Source organism: Emys orbicularis, chromosome 9 (assembly GCF_028017835.1).
Source record: "Emys orbicularis isolate rEmyOrb1 chromosome 9, rEmyOrb1.hap1, whole genome shotgun sequence".
Taxonomy (NCBI): domain Eukaryota; kingdom Metazoa; phylum Chordata; order Testudines; family Emydidae; genus Emys; species Emys orbicularis.
In genome coordinates, this window is record NC_088691.1 from 84,804,413 (window position 1) to 84,828,323 (window position 23,911).

The window sequence follows — 23,911 nt, forward strand, 5'->3', positions numbered from 1 at the left end:
TACAAATATTTGCACTGTAAAAATGATAAACGAAAAATATTATTTTTTATCATTTTTAAATTCATCTCCTACAAGTAGTGTAGTGCAATCTCTGTTGTGAAAGTGCAATTTACAAATGTAGATTTTTTTTTGTTACATATCTGCACTCGAAAACAGAACAATATAAAACTTCAGAGCCTACAAGTCCACTCAGTCCTACTTCTTGTGCAGCCAATCACTAAGACAAACAAGTTTGTTTACATTTACAGGAGCTAATGCTACCCTCTTCTTATTTACAATGTCACCAGAAAGTGAGAACAGGCCGTTCGCATGGCACTTTTGTAGCAGGCATTGCAAGGTATTTACGTGCCAGATATGCTAAATATTCATATGCCCCTTCATGCTTCCACCACCATTCCAGAGGACATGCTTCCATGCTGATGATGCTCGTTTAAAAAAAATGCATTAATTAAATTTGTGACTGAACTCCTTGGGGAGAATTGTATGCCCCCTGCTCTGTTACCCGCATTCTGCCATATATTTTATGTTATAGCATTCTCGGATGATGACCCAGCACATGTTGTTCATTTTAAGAACACTTTCACTGCAGATTTCACAAAATGCAAAGAAGGTACCAATGTGAGATTTCTAAAGCTAGCTATGGCACTTGACCCAAGGTTTAAGAATCTGAAGTGCCTTTCAAAATCTGAGAGGGATGAGGTGTGGAGCATGCTTTCAGAAGGCTTAAAAGAGCAACACTCTGGGTTCTGTAGTTTCCGCATCGAACAACCAAAAAAGAAAGTCAATCTTCTGCTGGTGGCATCTGACTCGGATAATGAAAATGAACATGCATCGGTCCGTACTACTTTGGATTGTTATCGAGCAGAACCCGTCATCAGCATGGACACATGTCCCCTGGAATAGTGGTTGAAGCATGATGAGACATATGAATCTTCAGCGCATCTGGCACGTAAATATCTTGTGATGCTGGTTACAACAGTGTCATGAGAACCCTTGTTCTCACTTCCATGTGATATTGTAAACAAGAAGCAGGCAGCATTATCTCCTGCAAATGTAAACAAACTTGTTTGTCTGAGCGATTGGCTGAACAAGAAGTAGGACTGAGTGGACTTGTAGGCTCTAAAGCAGTGGTTCTCAAACTGGGGCCGCTGCTTGTGTAGGGAAAGCCCCTGGCGGGCCGGGCGGTTTGTTTACCTGTCGGGTCAGCAGGTTCGGCCGATCGCGGCTCCCACTGGCCGCGGTTCGCCGCTCCAGGCCAATGGGGGCTGCGGGAAGTGGCGCGGGACAAGGGATTTGCTGGCTGCCACTTCCCGCAGCCCCCATTGGCCTGGAGCAGCGAACCGCAGCCAGTGGGAGCCGTGATCGGCCGAACCTGAGGACCCGGCAGGTAAACAAACCGGCCTGGCCTGCCCCCACACAAGCGGCGGCCCCAGTTTGAGAACCACTGCTCTAAAGTTTTACATTGTTTTATTTTTGAATGCAGGTTTTTTTACATAATTCTACGTTTGTAAATTCAACTTTCATGATAAAGAGATTGCACAACAGTACTTGTATTAGGTGATTTGAAAAATTCTGTTTCTTTTTTTTATAGTGCAAATACTTGTAATCAAAAATGAATATAAAGTGAGTACTGTACCCTTTATATTCTGTTTGTAATTGAAATAAATATATTTGAAAATGTAGAAAATGTCCAAAAATATTTAAATAAATAGTATTCTATTATTGTTTAACAGTGCGATTAATCACGATTAATTTTTTAAATTGCTTGACAGCCCTAATATCTAGCCTAGTGAGCCTCAGTCATGGACCAGGGCCCCTAGGCACTCTTGCACAACTAATATCCAGCCTTGTGTCTAGACTTGTTCTGAACACAATTGTTAAAATGCCTGCAGCCTCTTCTCTCTTGTTTATAATAGAGAGACCACCAGTAGACTTGAACAGATAGCAGCAGCAGCTGGAAATTATAAGACAAATTACTAGTGCAGACACATCCTAAAACTGTGCTGACTGTATTTTATGTGCTGATGATTGTCAAAGGGGCTTTAAAATAAGGTTCTATTGTTCTCCAAGGGAGCAATATCATATAATTTGTTAGATCATTTTTTAAAGAAAAAATATGCTTATACACATATTCTTCTGACGTGGGCTGTATTTAAACTAGCAGCTCTGAGGTTGGACATGTGTCGTCTTACCAGTCACCTGAGTTATGAGGATACACGTACAAGTGGTAGGGTCCGACTTCCTGGAGTAAAGGAGTATTTCTGGGACTTTTTGGATCCCTTAGAGGAATTTAAATTCCTTTAAAACTTTAATCTCCCTCAGACTTGTACAGTGTGTTGAATAATTTCATCGGCTGCTACTGAGTGACTTGGAAGTTGCCCTGTCTCAAATTTTTCATAACATTTTGCTAGGTTGTGGATGCATGTGAAAGTGTTAACTTGACAAACTCATCACATTCATTTGTTTCTTTTGGGGACAGCTCTTCATATTGCAGCATTAATGACATATTAAAGAGAGACTGCCCTCCTGTAAACCAATTCTAACTTGCATAGATCATGCCTTGGATTTATGGGTTGCTTTAGATACCTCTTAAGCATCTTAGACCTTCATCTGATAAAGAAATTACATCTTTTCAGAAGATATTTAATGCTTAGAACATTCCTTCACAACTATTTTGGACTAATCTCATCATCCAGGTGCTGGAAATCTGCTGCCAATATTTCTTCTTTACTCTCTTTTCAATTACTGAGTCTTAGCTGCATTAGAAAGAATACCAAACATGTCATGCCATGATTTATGGTACTTAGTAACTGTTGTATTACAACCTTCTTTTGTGAATAGGAAGCAATCCCCTTCTATTTGCAGCCTCAGTAATGGTTCTTACAAAATTAGCATTAATGGGCTTAATACCGTTTTTTCATCATGTCTCTGTGGAAGATAACTACGATCAAGAGTGTATTTTCTGAAACTGATACAATGTGTATTTCATAGTCTCTAAAAGCCTGAAAAAACTAATAAATTGACTTAGCAAGATGACTTTTACCTTTTAAAAATGACTCTAGCGCTTGTGGTGATTGCTGGATTGATGGCATTAGAAAATGAATTCTGGTGTCCATGGAACAGGTTTACAGTGGGCAATGGTAACACAAGCTTATTTTTTCAGCCCCTGGGACTGTTCCTCAATGCAGATCTGAGGTAGCTTCCTGTAAGGGTAAGAGGGTGCTGCATTCTCCGTGTCCCTTTTCATCCACTCAGCCTTTAAACTCTTTCTATGTACACTGTCAAGAAGCATGCTGGATATGGCGCTTTCTAATGTGAATATACTTGTTCACTACAAACTAAACTGAAACACACCAGTTAACTCCACACAGACCACTGAGTAATCTTCAGACAATAACAATTTGGTTACTACTTAATTTAGCAGGATTTGAACATAAGAATAGCCATACTGGGTCAGATCAGTCCATCTAGTACAGTATCCTGTCTTCTGACAGTGGCTAATGCCAGATTCTTCCAAGGCAATGATCAGAACAGGGCTATTATCAAGTGATCCATCCCCTGTTATCCAGTCTTAACTTGGGGCACTCAGAGGCGTAGAGACACTCAGAGCATGGGGTTACATCCCTAACCATCTTGGCTAATTGCCATTGATGGACCTATCCTCCAGGAACTTACCCAATTCTTTTTTGAGCCCAGTTATACTTTTGGCTTTCACAACATCCCATGGCATTGAGTTCCATAGGTTGCCTGTGCATTGTATGAAGAAGAATTTCCTTAGGTTTCCTTAATTTCATTGGGTGACTTCTGGTTCTTGCGTTGTGTGGGGTAAAGAGGCAAAAGAGGGTTTAAAAAAAACACTTTTTCTCCACACCATTCATGATTTTGTAGACCTCCATCATATCCCCCCTTAGTCTCTTTTCCAAGCTGAATAGTCTCAGTCTTAATCTCTCCTCATATGGAAGCTGTTCCATACACCTAATAATTTTTGTTGCCCTTCTCTGTTCTTTTTGCAATTCGTAATATCTTTTTTTGAGATGGGGCAACCAGAACTACATGCAGTATTCGAGGTGATAGCGTACCATGAATAGTGGTGTTCTATTTTCTGTCTTATTATCTATCCCTTCCCTAATGGTTCTTAACATTGATAGCTTTTTGGACTTCTGCTGCCCATTGAGCAGATCTTTTTGGAGAGCTATCCACAATGGACTCCAAGAGCTCTTTCCTGAGTGGCAACAGCTTATTCAGAACCCATCAATTTGTATGTATAGTTGGGATTATGTTTTCCAGTGTGCATTACTTTGCATTTATCAACATTGCATTTCATCTGCTATTTTGATGCTCCCAGTCACCCAGTTTTGTGAGGTTGCTTTGTAACTCTTCATAGTTAACTATCTTGAGTAATTTTGTATCAGCTGCAAACTTTGCCACCTCACTGTTTACTGCTTTTCCCACATCATTTATGAATATATTGAACAGCACTGGTCCCAGTACAGATCTTTGGGGGACTCCCGCCATTTACCTCTCTCCACTGTGAAAACTGACCATTTATTCCTACTCTTAGTTTCCTTCTTTTAACCAGTGAGAGGATCTTCCTTCGTATCCCATGACTGCTTAAACAACAATCAGAAGATGAAGTTTTCTATATCCAACCATCAGTCTTCTGAGTCATCCAGTTCTTATGATCTTCTTTGACTTACATAAACTGGCAGAATGCTCTTTATTTTCTCCAGGAGGCTTCAGGGATCCCATTCAGAGGGAAAACAAAGTGGGCAAGGTAGGAGCACAGGACTAGATCTATACCAATAAAAACATTTGCTTCCTATGCATAGATTAGTTCTGTGGGCATCTTGAGGGTTTCAAGATTTTTTTGCTCTTTTTTGGACACTGAGACCTTCAAGAGAGTTTATAATGTAGGGTTATAATACAGGATTAAATCCTTAAAACAAAGTATTTAAACTAAGTTTTATTGGCGTTGGAGAAGAAGTGGGTTTTAAGGAGAGGCAGACTGGCTCTGAAAGGAGACTTTAGGCATAGGGGGTACACGGAGGAGCGCCTGCACACATACAAGATTGCCAGGAGGAAATAAGGGAATTCTTAGGCAGGTGCCTTGGAATGTGTGAAAGGATGAGCAAGGGTGCCTTCATACTTTACAGACAGGCTATCAGAAAGTGCTGGGTGGACCAGCAGCCCTTTCTGCTGGGGAGAGAAAATGGAAGTTGGAATTTCATTTGTCAGCCTAGCTCAGTTACATAATACAATTTACTGCAATGGGGGGAAGCTTCCATTTAATCTGGGGAGGTTGTCCACATTATGCACACAGTAACACTTGATTTGTGCACATGTGCAGTGACAGATCTTTGACTCTAAACAAGAAGAATATTGTGTGTCTTCTGCTCTCTGGGAGGTTGAGTTGTTCTGCCATTAGTGGTTTATTTGCTCACTGCTTTGAGGGAGGAGCATTTAATAGTTTAGAAGCATGGGAACAACATGCTGGACTCTTTCATGCTTATAAAGTGTGCATTTGTCAGTTTTTCCCTAGGAAAACTTAAACATGCTCTTTCCTCCACTTTTACCAATAGACAAGTTCATTTTGAAAATGAGCATCTGGTTTAAAATACTGAGCTGTAACTTCTTTCTACCTATATTGTCCTTGCAACTTAAGAGCACAACAGGATGAATATTGAACGACCATCTCCCTCCATCTGATCACTTTTATAGGGTCTATCATTTCGTTTAATTCATTAATTTAATCATTTAACTTGTCAAAAATTGATTTAATGAGCAGTTTTGAGCAGTGAAAATGATTATTTTGGCAAGAGAGCTTCACAAAACACAGTCAATATTTGTTTTTTGTCTTAGTTGACAGCAAAAATGCATATTTTCATTAGCCTGAGAAAATATTGTCTTTAACCAAACAATAGGTTGGTTGCTTTGCATGGCTTATTTTGCAGATGTAATTGGTTGTAATAACCGATGTGATATGATGTAATGGTTGATACATCATTGATTCATTCACAGCATAATGTGGTAAAGTGACAGTGTACTTTGGCCACTTTCCACCCAGCTCAAAGGTTAGATGAGGCTGGCAATATATTAATGATTTGACCAAAAAGTGCATTGTCATTTAGCTAAGAAAACACTCTAATATGCAGTGTAAAGTTTCTTGAAGACCATTTCGAATTCCATAGATCCAAAGGATGTTTTTTCTGAAAGTAGTTCAGCAAGATCACTCTAGTTATTCAGTTCAGCTCAAAGTTTTGTTGCCACTACAGAGGCTTTCATTAATGAAAGTGTATGTGGGATAGCAAAAAGTTTTGATAAATGGCTGTTTCTGTATATGAGTATTCAACACATATATTATGGATACAAATAAGTTGGCTGCACTTCATAATCGTTGGGTAAGTGAATATTTCATACAGTATGTTGAGATAGTTAAAATGAATTGATAGAGTTTGTGAGTTCAGCTAACAATAAAAGTCTTTTTAATATGCTTGTTTGTGGTAGGGAAACTGCTACTCTTATAGTTGAAATGATTGGAAGGAAAGTAACTGAGTTCAAGTATTTGTACTTGGTATAGAAATTAGCAGCATACTAAAATCTTGTATTCTAAAAAAGAAAATAGTAAAATGTATTCTAAAAACAAATCTAGCAGTTCATTTCCCCGAAGCAGACTCTGTTTATTTTGTGTCCGGGAAAAGCCTACTTCAAAAATATACTTTCTTTGTTGTAATTTTTGGAACCAAGATGTTTTGTAGTCTAGTATCTTGGGGGGGGGACGGGGACGGGACACTTCAATGTTTCTTACTTGCTTACATTTAAGTGAAAGCTTGAATCTTTTGTTGGGACAGCAGTAGGAAGCAAAAATATACACTTGAGATGATAATATTTATACATCTGGCACTTGAAAGTCAGATACAATAAATGAAATTTAGGGATTTTAATACTCATAACTGACACATGTTGCATATAACCATTATTTTTAGTGTTGAAGGGAAACATTTGATGTGAAAATGAAATATTAACTTTCTGCCTTTCAGCAAAATAGTATGGGAATACTATAAAATATAACACCTGGCATTATAGAAAATTAGAATATAGAATCTAAGATAGTAATCTTATAAAAGATATCTTGTAAACTGAGGGTAGTATTGAAAAGTATAAAAAGAGAGGTCTGTTTATTCAAGGTATCATAAAACATCTTCTGAATTGAGGAATGAACTTTCCAAATTCCAGGCTCGGTTCATACCAGATAAAATCACATGACTAGGGCAAATGAGTTTGCTGCTAACAAAGATTATCAATAATAAATATAAGACTTTCCATGCCCAAAGTCCTCGGTGTATATAATACACTAAATATTGCAGACAAAAAGGAATACGGCCCTAGTGGAGTTAGAGAGAAGATACTAAACAGGGCCAAAACATAAATTCATAATCTCCCTCCAACTGTATTAAACAAGAAATAACAGCCTCCCACCAAATACTTAAAAAAAAAAAAAAAAAAAAAAAAAAAAAGAGAGAGAGCGAGAGAGAGCACCTCAACCAGAAGGATGGTACACAGCTGGTCTGGCATATATCCAGAAGGAAAGCAAGTGGAGAAGGCCCTACCCTCTTCAACACTCCAGAATTATATCTCAGGACGGTTATCAACTCCGAATCACGTCACTCATTGCTGCCACAGCAACAGAATTTAGGGCAGGCAGACAGTTCCTCAGATATTTTCTTTTTAAAATGGTATTAGTAAAACTCTGAAAAGTTTAACATATATGGTATAGGTTAGAATGACAACTGCAAAGCAAAAACAATGATTTTATTTTTCTCTTGTTAATACAAAACTGATTTAAATTCAGTAACTGATGCTTCTGGTGATCTATTTCTGCTAGTTAGAAAAAATAAAGAGCAATGTTTGTTTAGTGATTATTTTCAAGGTTTGGTTAGAAACAAAGTCAGAAATCAAATTTATGTGTTAGTTTTCTGAGCCGGACAGATGCCTTTATTTCTCAGTTTCTCTCTCTTCTAATTACCAGAAAAAATTGCAGTAGTATTTTTGCTGAGCGTTTTTCCGTGTGACATTAATGGAACAAAAACATTTATTCTTCATCACGTGAAGGTCCACAGAGCTGTTACAATGGGCATTTCTGCTTGCCTCAGGACTAGATCTGCTGGTCACTGGCAGCAAGGGAATGCCTTGCCATCTGAAGTTCCTGCCAGTTTTCACACCACCTCCTTAGCATTGGGTGACTCAGCCAGGGCTCCCTGCTGCAGAGCTTTTCTGAGGAAAGTCCCAGTCATGACCCAGGGCTGCATATGTCTTTTTGGGAGTTTGACCCCTCAGCTCTGCTTCCCCTTCTCAGATGTGGCTGTTGCTGATGCCTGTGCAGGCTTGAGGGAAAGAGGTAGGCCACGGAAGCCAAAAGCATAAGGAAAAGGCTGTCTCCAGCTCCAGCCTCTTACTTATTATGTATCTTGGCCATCTCTGTGGGCTGATGGTGGTTTTCCCTCCGTCAGCCCACGCACCACTATAGGCGCAGGAAATAGAGGTTTGGGTGGTACTGCAGCCAGGGCCGGCTCCAGGCACCAGGCAACCAAGCACGTGCTTGGGGTGGCACCTGGTAAGGGGCGGCCAATCTTGGGGTGGCGGGGGGCAGCGCGGCGCTCGGCGGGGGGGTGGGTTCCGGTGGCGCAGCGCTCGGCGGAGGGTGTTCGGTGGCGCTACGCAGGGAGGGGTTCGGCAGCGCGGCACTCGGCGGGGGGTGTTTGGCGGCGCGGTGCTCCACGGAGGGCAGGGGGTGTTCGGCGGCACTCAGCGGGGGGTGTTTGGCGGTGCTCCGCGTGGGGGGGGGGCTTCAGCAGTGCGGCGCTCCGCGGGGGGCAGAGGTGTTCAGTGGCGCGGTGCTCCGCGGGGAGCGGGGGTGTTCGGCAGCTCGGCGGGGGGTGTTCGGCGCGGCGCTCGGCGGGGGTGTTCGGCGGGGCGCTCCACGGGGGGGCGGGGGTGTTCGGCGCGGCGCTCCGCGGGGGGCGGGGGTGTTTGGCGGCGCGGCGCTCCGCGGGGGCTGTTCGGTGGCGCTCCGCGTGGGGGGGTTCAGCAGCGCGGCGGAGGGCGGGGGTGTTTGGCAGCGCGGCGGGGGGCGGCGGTTGTTTGGCGGCGTGGCGCTTGGCGGGGGGGGGGGTTTGGCGATGCGGCACTCAGTGTGGGGGGGGTGTTACGGTGGGGCGGCGCTTTTTTTTGCTGCTTGGGGCGGAAAAAAAGTTAGAGCCGGCCCTGACTGCAGCACCCCCAGGTTTTGCGCCTGCTGTCCCGGCCACCAGTCCTACGCTCCTGCTGCCCAGGGTCCCTGCCGCAAGGGGTCCCAGCTGCTGGCTTCGCTGCTGCCCGGGGGATCCACTGCCAGCCCTAGTTCCTGCTTGGCTGCAGGTCCCGCTCGGCCGCCGGCTCTGCATACGGGGTTCCAGCCGCCAGCCTGCATGCAGGGTCCTACCCAGCCGCTGGGGCACCGAGGGCTCTGCTACCAGCCCCAGGGGTCCCGCCTGGCCGCCGGCCCTGCATGTGGTGTCCCGGCTGCTGGCTCGGGGTCCCAACGAGCTGCCAGGGCACCGGGGGCTCTGCTGTCGGCACCAGGGGTCCTGCCAGGCCGCTGGCCCCGCCCCAGCCTCCTCTACCTTACCCGTGTCCATGTCTTCCCCCCCTCCCCCCCCCAGCCTGCTTCTGGCCCCAGCTGTAGGGGGTGGTGAGGGGCATGGACCGGGGCAAGAGGGGTGCATCTCAGCACCCCCACTACAAAAACTGTTCCAGTGCCACTGCCCACCACTGGGTAGGATAAGAACCAGACAGGACTGGAGAGGCTGGCTGTGATGGGCAAGATGCAGATACTGTCTTGGAAGTCCTGCATGGGTGGGGTTGCCTCAGTCTGCCTCCAATGCAGAAAGGGCAGAAAAAGAGGCGAGTAGGATTGGAAAAGCTGGCAAAAGGTGTAGAAATGCTGAGGCCACTGCAAACCCCACAGCTCCCCAGAGCAGTACTTGAGAGTTTATGCCGCTGCCCCACCTGTTCCAGAACCCAGTGGATCAAGAGTCAGACAAATTGGCAGGCTTAGTAGTGAGTCCTTGGAGCCACCAGCATGCCCTTGATTACAGAGCTCAGCTTCCTCCTCTCTCTGCTTTGCCTCAGGCCATGAAATGAGGGGCTTTGGACACTGCCAACAGCAGAAAGAGCTGTATGGGCTTTCAGGCCCAGTTGTCTCCCCACAGGGAATAGGCCTCACAAGGCTTTCCTACTGATATTCCAGCCTCATATGGCCTATATGGATCCTGTGTCTGAGAGAACTTTCCACTGCTCCCCCGGACTATACAAAGACAGGAAGGAGAGAGCAGCAATGATAATGTTCAAACTGTTCTGGCTAAAGAGACTATGGTTCTCAAGACTGATGAACCTAGTATTCAACCTCCCACTGCCTTTACCTCATGGGCGAGCTCTGCTGTAGCAAAGACGTTCTGCACCCCAGACAAGTTCAAAACTTGGATTAGGTGATTTCCACTCTTGTGGACCCTAGAAAGAAGCCAACTAACAGAACTTAGTTCTAGCAGCTGATGCAAAGTCTATGGTTTATCTACAATGTTTTACAAGTCTTGTGTTTCTCCCAGAGGGCTGAATTATGGGTGTCCAGGCTAGAAGGTCATCTCAGCACTATCATGTTCTCCGCCTATTCAGGAAACTTAAATTGTCTACAAATTCTGATATTAAATGCTTCCTTATGGCAACTCCCATGATTCGATCCCACAAGTTCAGAACACAACTTTGGAACCTCATTCTGGATCTATCTGTAAGCATTCAATTGGAGTAGTTCTGAAAGTGTCATACTTCCAGTCCATTAAAGTAGTCTTCCCAATAACTACTATTTCCTGTCAGGTGAGATTTTGAAGTTCAGAGCTTTCTCTGAGGCCCACTATTATACTTTTTATTCACACAGGTCATCCTCACAGGCGTCATAGCTTTCATTGCCTAGTAAACTTAATTTTTTATCACAGGAGTCTTGAAATGCTCTTCCATCTCTCAGATATCTTTAGATGCACTGGGCAAGTGCTATGGTGCCCTATGTTGAGAGAATGTAGGAGGTCCATGTGGCCATCAGTTCACCACATTAATCTTCAGCCAATTCCCTGCAGAAATCATCTTCCTGCTGTCGTACTCTAATAAGGGGAACACAGAGGATATATAACTCACCTTGTTTTGGATATCCATATTTAAAGGATTATCCTACTTCCCACCCTGGAAGCACACTTCTGTGAAAATCTCAGTGTAACAAACCTGTGGACCTCAGTATAATGAGACATAGAAAAATGTGTTGAAACTTACTTGAAAACTTCCTTTCTTCAAATAATAAGGTCCACAGATCCAGCCACCTGGAAACAAAGGGCTAATGCAGAGTCAGAGATGGATCTTGACATCCAAAAATTCAGATTTATTTTGTTAGGGAAAATTATCCCCATGCTGTGCAATAGGAAAAACTTGTTTGTTTCCCCCCCCAAAGTTTAGTTAACACAGTCTCTTATTTAGGAAAGAAGGATGGAATTATCCTGGAAGTTTTTGCACCTGGAGTTAACTCTAATGGGGCAGGGAATTCTTAGGGATTGCCAGTGACTGACAGCTCTGGTTCTGCAAGCAAGATGAAATATGCAGTACAATGGATGGGTGGACCTTATTACTCAAGGAAAGGATACTTTTCAGATGAGCTTGGGTGTAAGTCATCTTATTCTGTACTTTAGCTGCTTTTAAGGACTTCCTCTGTAAGTATGCTACTTACAGTAATTAAGACTGCTGTAGGTAGGGGGTTAGTAGACTGAACCAAGTAAAGAACCCCACCTTGATTAGAAGTAATAAAAATATTTGATCAAGAGGTCCTAAAATTTTGGGAAATATTGATAAAGGAGTGGGAGGGTTCCAGGCTCAGCGAATTTGAGAGCTACTGCAATAGGGGCCTAAATCTGGAATGAATGTATCAATGTTGATTGGCCCATAATAATGCTAGAATATAAATAACATCTACTAAGAAAGCTCTTGTTGGCAAATGCAGTACAGTTCCACAGTTTATTTAATATATTACTCTTGGGGGAATTCTGCGCCAAAAAAATGAAAAATTCTGCACACAGTATTTTAAAATACTGCAGATTTTATTTGTCAAAGTAACATAATATAATCATACCAGTTTCAATTATTTTAGTAATTTATTTCAAAATACCTGTCAGCAAGTATGTCTGTAACAATAAAGACCAAAAAAAAATAATCATGAAATGTGTATTTCGTAAATAGATTCCTTACTAGGCATATTTAATACAGAACTTTGCATAATTCATTTAAACTACAATACAGAAACGTATTCCCTTACCCCTCTGAAGCAGTGCAAAGGCTTGGGGGAAGTCAGGGGTAATGGAGGAGCTGGGAGTGAACCTGGAGGGTTGTTAGGTGTGGTGGGAGAAGTATGGAACAGAGTTGTTTTTTTCAGGGGGAGAGGGAGATGGTTAGGAAGTTGGGGAGCCTCCCCCATGCAGATCCTGGCTGACCTCTAGCCTCCTATTCAGCCCCTGGCTCAATGCTGTCACTGCACTAGCTCCTGAGCCCGCATCCCAGTCTGTCTCCCCCACTAGCCCATCTGAACTTCAGCCCCACGTGCCCCAGTCTGACCATCTCCTCACCTGGCCCTGCTGTGAGGAATGCAGCCTTTCTGGCTGGCTGCCCTCTCCTTGGCACCACAGAAGTCCCTGGTGGGTGAAAGATGCGACTTCAGTGCCTCTCCAGCAGACTCTATATTCTGCAGAGAGAAAAAATCTGCAGGGGACATGAATTCTACGCATGCACATTGGTGCAGAATTTTCCCCAAGAGTAGCATATTTGTGGGGTGGGCCATAATGGCATCAGTTGGCGTTTCTCCTGAGATGTGATATGTGCTGCATGTCAGCTATCCATGAGATATATTTTACTCATTGGCGTTATTTACACTAGAGACTTTTATTTTCATTTTTCCTCCTGAGCCCTGTGAACACTAATGATTGTCATTGCTGTCTCTAGTGCAGCTCTACCATTGCTGAAAAATGGATACACAATTTTCTAGTGTAAACTTTGTCATTAAGGGAAGCCCCATATAGACTGTTAGTCTATCAGTCATGTCTAAGGTGATTTTACAAAAAATTTCCACCATTGCTAACATGACTGATACGAACACTGGTGCAACACTGGTATTCACAACAGAAGGGTTTGTTGCTGTTTTTTTTAAATAATTTTTTTCTTAATAGAACACAAGGCAATACATTTTGTTTCCTCTGGACTACACATTTTAAATTGTTCTCCTCCTGAGCCATTGTCTTATGTGTATGTGTGAGAGAGAAAGTACCTGCATATAAAATATAACAACTTTTTTACCCTTCAGTTTAATAAAATAATGAACTTCCCATGTGGTACTTTTCAGCCCTTGTTAAAATGATAAAAGTAAGCAGTCAGTCAGAATACCACATTGTTAGAAGAATAGTCTGTTACAATGGAATCATTTAATGTTTGTCAGCTGAGATTGCAGAGACCACTAGATATGTCAGGATCTCCATCAGTAGTATTGATTTCCCCCTCCTCCCCCTCATCTTAAATCTAACTTCTCAGTGAAATCCTAGAATGAAGAAAAACGGAAATGTTTACTTCTCACCTGGAGGATCTTCTGAATGTCCTTGTTTGGGAAAAGTACTTGAAATTTTCTTTCTCCCCTGCAAAAACAAGGAAAATATAGACGGGAAAAACAAACTGTCCCTTTCATATCCAGTGCAGGCTACCTAGCGGAGACCCAAATTTGAGCCAAACATTTTGATATATGATAATTAAGCCCTCCGTAAGAATTTATAAGGTTTCTAAAGTACAAAATAGCCGCTTGAGTTTTCAGACCCTTATATGAGTTAATCCCATTGAAATAAATGGGACTACTCAGACAAGATGTTTTGAGATACTCAATAAGCTTTAGTGTCTTATGCTTACTGCATCTATAAAAGTATTTTTAATTTTTATTTTTATATTTTTTAATTTGGTGATTTAAAATAAAAAAAAGTTACTGTATCACAGAAATGTAAATTAATGGTTTTTCATATTAAAGTCATGTTACCTTGAGATGAAATTTTTCATTCTCTTCTATATAACTGTGCAGTGATTAAATATTGATCAAGGAGAATGAAGTGGTGACAGTCAGAGGCCCAATCTGTGATAAATGCTGATGTGTGTTAAGATGGATGTAAATACATCCCTGCAGAGCTATAATCTTTTTGGTTGAGGGGAAAAATGTGTGTTAGCAGTAGAATTTCCAGGAGCAGTAGTAAAATGAAGTCAAACCACACGCACGCATGCGCACACACACAATACTATAAAAATAACCTGTTTTAATTTGACTAAAGGATACTTTGCTGCCAAATAAAGGATTTAAATAACAAAACAAGGATTTTCCTACTGATTAACAAGTATGGCCTCTGAAGCCTATGTTAGTTCTTGTCTTGCAAAATTAAAATATTCTAGTGCAAAATTAGTACATGAGACTTAAAAAAAAATTCAATTCAAAATTTAAATTAAATGGAAGTTGCTTGTAGGGCAATATTTGAAACACCTTAGATTTCAGTTTTTAATTACAAACACCTCAGAGTGTCTTGTTTATAAAAATGTGGAGTGAGTATTTCAAACTCTCTACATTTGGTAACGACAGTTTTTTTTCATAAGAAATGTGTTTTTACTGAAAAACTGATATTTTTATTGGCGTGAGCAAGGAAAAAGTCATAGAATCATAGAATATCAGGGTTGGAAGGGACCTCAGGAGGTCATCTAGTCCAACCCCCTGCTCAAAGCAGGACCAATTCCCAACTAAATCATCCCAGCCAGGGCTTTGTCAAGCCGGGCCTTAAAAACCTCCAAGGAAGGAGACTCCACCACCTCCCTAGGTAACGCATTCCAGTGCTTCACCACCCTCCTAGTGAAATAGTGTTTCCTAATATCCAACCTAGACCTCCCCCACTGCAACTTGAGACCATTGCTCTTGTTCTGTCATCTGCCACCACTGAGAACAGCCGAGCTCCATCCTCTTTGGAACCCCCCCCTCAGGTAGTTGAAAGCAGCTATCAAATCCCCCCTCATTCTTCTCTTCTGGAGACTAAACAATCCCAGTTCCCTCAGCCTCTCCTCATAAGTCATGTGCTCCAGACCCCTAATCATTTTTGTTGCCCTCCGCTGGACTCTTTCCAATATTTCCACATCCTTCTTGTCGTGTGGGGCCCAAAACTGGACACAGTACTCCAGATGAGGCCTCACCAATGTCGAATAAAGGGGAACGATCACGTCCCTCGATCTGCTGGCAATGCCCCTACTTATACAGCCCAAAATGCCGTTAGCCTTCTTGGCAACAAGAGCACACTGTTGACTCATATCCAGCTTCTCGTCCACTGTGACCCCTAGGTCCTTTTCTGCAGAACTGCTACCTAGCCATTCGGTCCCTAGTCTGTAGCTGTGCATGGGATTCTTCCGTCCTAAGTGCAGGACTCTGCACTTGTCCTTGTTGAACCTCATCAGGTTTCTTTTGGCCCAATCCTCTAATTTGTCTAGGTCCCTCTGTATCCGATCCCTACCCTCTAGTGTATCTACCACGCCTCCTAGTTTAGTGTCATCGGCAAACTTGCTGAGAGTGCAGTCCACACCATCCTCCAGATCATTAATAAAGATATTAAACAAAACCGGCCCCAGGACCGACCCTTGGGGCACTCCGCTTGAAACTGGCTGCCAACTAGACATGGAGCCATTGATCACTACCCGTTGAGCCCGACGATCTAGCCAGCTTTCTATCCACCTTACAGTCCATTCATCCAGCCCATACTTCTTTAACTTGGCAGCAAGAATACTGTGGGAGACCGTATCAAAAGCTTTGCTAAAGTCAAGGAATAACACATCCACTGCTTTCCCCTCATCCACAGAGCCAGTTATCTCATCATAGAAGGCAATTAGGTTAGTCAGGCACGACTTCCCCTTGGTGAATCCATGCTGACTGTTCCTGATCACTTTCCTCTCCTCTAAGTGTTTCATAATTGATTCCTTGAGGACCTGCTCCATGATTTTTCCAGGGACTGAGGTGAGGCTGACTGGCCTGTAGTTCCCCGGATTAAGTCACAATTTTATGCCACTATGAAATCTCAGTTCAGTATATGAAAATAATTACTCTTTAAATATAGTTGAAAGAAAATCTGACTCTTCTAGTTCCTGCTTGTTGCTCAGTATAGCTGTTTTCTTTTAGAAAATAAATGCTTATTTATATTGATCAGATTGCATGAAGATCTTGGTGTTTCCTGACACTTGTCCTTGTAGGCTGAGAGTTACTATGGATACATGAAGACGCTTAGGTCATTCTAGACAAAAGTAGCAGCAGTGTAGACACCAGCTATATGATACAGTAGTATCTTTCCGAGTGTGGCTAAAGTATTCTGTTAATGGCGTTAAAATGTATTGAATGTTGATCTTCATCAGGGTGGATTTGATTTAAATCACTAGTCAGGAAGACTCGATTTAATCATGGATTTCTATATAAAAGTGCTTTCTTGTTAACCTTAATACATATACAACCTTAATACATATTCTTCACAACTCAGAGATAGATGTAGGTTTCATTTTTAGAAGGTACACACTATACATTTTTAAAGTGATTTATTTTGAAAACTTTTCAGATTAGTTTTACAGCTATATCAGAAAATGAATGATTGTTTGATTATTTCGTTTACCAAAGGTAACTGAAGCAGATAGTTATCTTCCAATGACTTCATAAATATCTCCAATTCAACAAGTTAATCATTAATATTTGGAGGATTTTCTTGCCATGCTGTATTAGGAGGAGAACATCATCAGACAGACATTTAAATTGTTTTATTTAACTAGAACAACAACATTATGTATTCTGGATTTTTTATTTCAACAGCAAACATATATTTTAATAAAACAAGCATATGAATTTTTGAATTTAGTTAAACATTCAATTTTTTTTAAATCAGGTTTGTTTGTTAAAATTGTTTTTAACTAAAATAGTTAAATGAAATATTAAAAAAAAAATTAAATAGACTGTCAGCCAGGTCAACGTGAGAAACTTAAAATATTGGCTTCTGCAGCTAACTCAGTCATTTTCATCTTCATTTTCCTGTTTGTTCATAATCTGGAAAAGAAAAGCTTTCCTGCTTTTTCAGGTCCCAAACGATTTCTCAATTTGGAATGAATTAGTCCAAAGGCAGAAAATATTCTTTCTACACTGGCAGAAGAAGCTACTGGTGTTAAAAGTGAGATTATCACTTCAACAGTCTCTGAATCCAAGTGCTTAAGTGACTTCCACCAGTTCACTGGTGTGACTTTCTTTAAAACATCATCAGCAAACATATATTTCTTGAATGGTTCACTCTTAGCTCTGAAGTTTATTATAGTTGGCATTATGGAGGGATGATTGCTGGATGTCCATGTCATGGCCAACTCCTCTTCTTCAGCAGTTAAGGTTTGATCCTGGTACCAAGCATTGAGAATATTTGCAAGAAAATGAGCTGGAGATAGTGCTTGTCCCATTGGTTTTCTTTAATGCTTGTAATTTAATTCTGTCATTGCATATTTCTCTTTTTAAAATCTCACTCAGTTCCTTCCAAATTTCAACAGCATCAGCAGTAAAACAGCTATTTCACTGCATTTTGTTCAAGGGTACTCCGCATGTGTTCAACATTTCTCTTAAGCCCAATGTTGAGAACTTTGGCTGTGACAGTGCCATCTATTTTTTCACGATTTTGTTCACAAACTGTCATCAGATTAGGCCAGTTCTTGATCAGAACAGTCCACTACTGAATTCCATCGCACGTCTTGTGGGAGAGTTAACTTGGTTCCTCCCATTTTTTTTCAGAGCAGCTGCTGCAAAGTGGTTGTTATGGAAGTATTTTGCAATTTCAACAACTTTAGCCTTTATTTCTGGAACACTGAAGTCGTTGGCTAGGAGGTGCATCAAATGAGCACTGCAACCGTATGTTGTTAGCTTGGGACTCTCTTCACTCTCTTCTAAATAATTTTTTCTCATCTTGGATATATTTGCCGCATTGTCTGTGACCAAGCTGCATACTAGATATTTGAATCCCCCTCCCCCAAGTTTGTTATAGCTTTTACTGCTACTTCTTGTAAGTATTCTGCTGTGTGTGCGTTTCCTGATGTATCAATTGTTTCTGTAAGGAAGACATTCCCTTCTTCTGTTGTCACATAAGCACATACAACAGGATCATTGTGGACATTGCTCCACCCATCAAGACTCAGGTTAACAATTTTACCCTCTAGACCTTTTTGCACACTGCTCAATTTCTCTTTCATACACTTTATCCAGCAATTTGCCTGCGACATCTGCTCTGTTGGGTGGACTGTATCCTGGTCTTAATGACTGAACCATGTTAATGAAGTGTGGGTTCTCAATCATACGGAAAGGAGAGTTTATTGCATAAACAAACGGCATTTTTTTCATCAATTAACTTTTTTTAATCTGCTGGTTCTTATCACAAACTTATCAATGGTTGTTTCTGGATGATGGAGATTTTTTCTTTTTCTTTTTGCTACAGTGATATACTGTGGCTATGTGACATACATGATGTGACTGAAACACTATCATTGGCAGATAACTCTGAAACTATAAAAAATGATGATGATCTTGAAGGTGGTTAGTCTTCAGAATCCTGTATATTGAGGATGGATTCTCCTAAGCAAAATAAGTCAGTGCAGTTATTTAATTACACTGGTCTACAATTTTTGAGAAGTCGTCTGCTTCAGAGATAAAATGTGCTATTTATTATGTATTTTGATGTGCTGAATTCAAATATGACAAAACAACTGATTGGCTACTGTTTCTAAGATATTTAAGTTTTTACATTTTATGTCTATGTATATTGTGTAGATAGTAGAGTTTTAATCATAAATTGTAAACCTAGGTCTTTTCATGTGTTTATGGTTGCTTTACATGATAATATTTCACCTGTCCTGTTTATGTAACACTTTAAAAATCAGCAAAAGGGTTATATAAATAAAATTTATTATGAAACAAAAGGCAAAAAACTATGTACATAGTTTAGTCCTATTCAGTGTCTTCTCGGCGCTTCTTGGCTTGTCTCTTGTATTCATTAAATGGAGCATCTCTTGTCACTGTCCAGCAATAGTCTGCAAGCATTGATGGGCTCCATTTGCCCTGATAGCGTTTCTCCATTGTTGCACTGTCCTGGTGAAATCGCTCGCCGTGCTCGTCCCTCACTGCTCCGCAGTTCGGTGGAAAAAAAATCTAGATGAGAGTGCAAAAAAATGTATCTTTAGTGACATGTTGCAACCAAGGCTTTTGTATGCCTTGAGGAGGTTTTCCACCAACAACCTGTAGTTGTCTGCCTTGTTGTATCAGAGAAAATTTATTGCCACTAACTGGAAGGCTTTCCATGCTGTCTTTTCCTTGCCACGCAGTGCATGGTCAAATGCATCATCTCGAAGAAGTTCACGAATCTGAGGACCAACAAAGACACCTTCCTTTCTCTTAGCTTCACTTAACCTTGGAAATTTTCCACGGAGGTACTTGAAAGCTGCTGCTTGTGTTTTGTCAATGGCCTTGACAAAGTTCTTCATCAGACCCAGCTTGATATGTAAGGGTGGTAACAAAATCTTCCTTGATTCAACAAGTGGTGGATGCTGAACACTTTTCCTCCCAGGCTCCAATGACTGTCGGAGTGGCCAATCTTTCTTGATGTAGTGGGAATCTCTTGCACGACTATCCCATTCGCAGAGAAAACAGCAGTACTTTGTGTATCCAGTCTGCAGACCAAGCAAGAGAGCAACAACCTTCAAATCACCACAAAGCTGCCACTGATGTTGGTCATAGTTTATGCACCTCAAAAGTTGTTTCATGTTGTCATAGGTTTCCTTCATATGGACTGCATGACCAACTGGAATTGATGGCAAAACATTGCCATTATGCAGTAAAACAGCTTTAAGACTCGTCTTCGATGAATCAATGAACAGTCTCCACTCATCTGGATCGTGAACGATGTTGAGGGCTGCCATCACACCATCGATGTTGTTGTAGGCTACAAGATCACCTTCCATGAAGAAGAATGGGACAAGATCCTTTTGACAGTCACAGAACATGGAAACCCTAACATCATCTGCCAGGAGATTCCACTGCTGTAGTCAGGAGCCCAACCGCTCTGCCTTACTCTTGGGTAGTTCCAAATCCCTGACAAGGTCATTCAGTTTACCTTGTGTTATGAGGTGTGGTTCAGAGGAGGAGGATGGGAGAAAATGTGGGTCCTGTGACGTTGATGGTTCAGGACCAGAAGTTTCATCCTCTTCCTCGTCTGACTCAAGTGAGAATGATTCTGGTGCATCAGGAACCGGCAGTCCTTCTCCGTGGGGTACTGGGCGTATAGCTGATGGAATGTTTGCATAATGCACAGTCTACTTTTTCTTCTTTGACACACCTTTCCCCACTGGAGGCACCATGCAGAAGTAACAATTGCTGGTATGATCTGTTGGCTCTCTCCAAATCATTGGCACTGCAAAAGGCATAGATTTCCTTTTCCTGTTCAACCACTGGCAAAGATTTGTTGCACAAGTGTTGCAGCATATGTGTGGGGCCCACCTCTTGTCCTGATCTCCAATTTTGCAGCCAAAATAAAGGTGATAGGCTTTCTTAACCATAGTGGTTCTACTGCGCTTTTGTGATGCAAAAGTCACTTCACCACAAACATAGCAGAAGTTATCTGCACTGTTCACACAAGTACGAGGCATCTCTGCTCACTTTGGCTAAACAGAAATGTGTCCCTTTGCAAAATCAAACACTGACAAATAAGAGAGCACGACACTGTATGATTTCTAGAGCTGATATAGGTCAATTTGTTCAGCAGAGTGATGTAAGCTTCGTTATGATTGCATCATCCATGACTTCTAGGAATAACATGATGCAATTCATATCATGTATGACGCAATACCAGCTTCAGATTGCATCATTCATTATTTTGCCTAAAAAGCAAGTACTGTCCAAACCCAGTCATAGATTTATTCATAGATCCAGTCAAAGATGTATTTTAGTCATTTCTGGTTTAAATTGAGATCCCTTCCCTTTATAACTCACTTATCCTCCGCCATTCCCAAGTCAAGGGTCGTATATACTGACCCAATAGCATATCTTGAAAACTAGAGCCAATCAACAATTTTAAGCATCATTTTCGTTCTCAGTGACCCAGAATTAGTAAAGTTTGACTACATGTATTTCAGAAGCATTTTGGCTGTAGAGCAGTGTTATTATTACTAAGGTTACCATATTTCCACAATCAAAAAAGAGGACACTGGGGGGGGGAGCCCTGCCCCCATCCACTCCCTCCCACTTCCCACCCCCTGACTGCCCCCCTCAGAACTCCCAACCCCCCTTGCTTCTTGTCCCCTGACTGCCCCCTCCTGAGAACCCCCCACCCTAACTGCCCCCCTAGGACCCTACCTGTCCCCTGACTGCCCCGACCCTTATCCACTCGCATGGGTGGCAGGTTTGTAGAAATTTTGGTGGTGCCCAGAACCCGCCTCCCCACCTGCCTAAGGCTCTGGGAGGGGGGTTAGGTGGGGGGAGGAGGTCTGGGGTACAGGTCCTGGGCTGGGTATGAGGGTGCAGGAGAGGTACAGGGATAGAGTTTGGGTGCTGGATGCAGGCTCCGGGCTGGGGCAGGGGGTGGGTGTGCAGGAGGGGGTGAGGGGTGCAGGCTCTGGGATGGAGTTTGGGAGTGGGAGGCGGTGCAAAGGGAGGGGGTGCAGGCTTTGGGAGGGAGTTTGAGGGCAGGAGGGGGTGTGTGGGGAGGGGATTTGGAAGGGAGTTTGGGTATAGGAGGGGGTGCAGGGGTGAGGGCTGTGGGTCTGAGGATGAGGGGTTCATGATGCAGGAGGGGGCTCATGGATGGAGCAGAGGATTAGGGTGCAGGGGGATGAGGGTTGGGGCTGAGGATGAGGGGTTCATGATGCAGGAGGGGGCTCAGGGCTGGGGCAGAGGATTAGGGTGCGGGGGGATGAGGGCTGGGGGTGGGGATGAGGGGTTTGGGGTGTTGGAGAGGCTCAGGGCTAGGGTGGAAGGGCAGGGTAAGGGCAGCCTACCTTGCCATTAGTGGATGGGGGGCACTAGGACCCTGGGGCAGCAGACAGCAGTTGCTGCCGGGAGGGCGTAGGAATGTGGGCAGCACAAGCAGGCACGGGAGAGGCGGGGGGGGGGGGTGGAACGCGCGGAGGGGGGGTGGCAGGTGGAGGCCGGGGACCCATCCAACCTTCCTCCTGCTCCCCGACTGCCCCCCGGGACTCCCCTTACCATGCCCATGCCAGTCAGATGCTGGCTCCACGTGTAGGCAAAACACGCTGCCGGTGGGGCTGTTTGTGTCGTTGCACTGGGCTGCAGGCAGCAGGGGGGAGCAGGGGAGGGGCTCTGGCTGCTGGAGGCCAATGGGAGCGGTTCAATCAGGCCCATCCGCCCAATCAGCCGCGCCGAACTCTGCATGGAAGGGGTGGGGGGGCGGAAATCCTGGACCTTTTAACCTTGTTACTAATTCCTCCCGGACGGCTTTTTAAAGACGCAAAAGCCGGACATGTCCGGGGAAATACGGATGGATGGTAACCCTAATTATTACCATACTGCTCATTTAGTATTATTCATTGCATTCACTGACACTCAGTACTACTTTAAAGGTGAAATTGTAAAAGGAAGATCTGTCTACTTCAGCTATTTATTTTTTATCACAACTGCATCTAAAATAGTACCATAGAGTAACAACTATATTTTTTGCTCAAACATGAGAATTCAAGAGTAGTCCAGAAGGAAGACAGGCAGTTCTTAAGAAAGAAGTATGAAATAAAAAAGTTTACCAACCTGAAGATCCTGCATGTTCAGACATGTTTCTTTCATCATCTTCAATGCAGCTTCTTCCTGAGAAGGAACACTTCTCATGATGTTGTTTCATTCGGGCAACCAGGCCTTGCATTTCTTTGTTGCACTGTTTGTATTTTGCACGCATGCCTGTCTTACCCACAGGTAGAGGAACTTCGTTAAAATATTCCCAAACTGGGTCTCTTTTACGGCCTGCTGCCATTATAGGTTTTCCCTTCTAGTGAGAGAATGGTATGGTAGATCTCAAATCAATGAAGGCTACACTCAGAAAGACCTCAAGACTTCTGGAATATGCTGCTCAAACAGTTTCACTTTTGTTTCTACTGCCTGTCCCTCCTTTCTCACATATTTCTCCAGACTTCTTCTCCTTGTCCAGATCTATTCTGCCCCCAACAATCTTCTATTCATTGAACTTTTTGAAACTTTGCACTTTTAGAGAGAGGTAAGGGATTGACTTTTTGAAGAGGGATAATAGGGTTGAGGTCTGTTATTTTTCACCTCTATATATTATTTATTTAAAAACATTTTTGCTATTAACAAGCATGTTATCTCTGGAGACACAAATCCAGTTTGAGAACCTCAAAACTAAGCATCTCTGATAGTATCTTCTAGACTGAGCACCGAGTCCCATTGGGTAGATAGAAAGATTAACCTAAATAGTCTATACAGAAGCCCCTGGAACCCCATAAGATTGGGTCCCTAATCCATGAACTATTGGAACTCATTTACAAAACTTTTCTTAAACATTCCATGAATATATTGTCTCATACTATAGAATTAGAATTTATAATCCCTATTCCAGGATGAGACATTATAGCTCAAAGATATAGCTTAATTAAAACTATTTTTAGATAGGTTTTTTCCTCAAAAAGCATTTTGTCAAAAAAATCTGATTTAAATAAAAAAAAATCAATTTTTTTAAATCATTGATTTTTATCCACCCTGATCTTCATATAATTT

General features: G+C 42.5%; 1 protein-coding gene across 4 annotated transcripts in view; it reads left to right on the plus strand.

Moving 5' to 3' along the window:
• SCHIP1 (schwannomin interacting protein 1) overlaps positions 1 to 23,911 on the plus strand; it is a 419,220-nt gene that overhangs the window by 313,800 nt on the left and 81,509 nt on the right. The gene's annotated exons all lie outside the window — the stretch shown is intronic.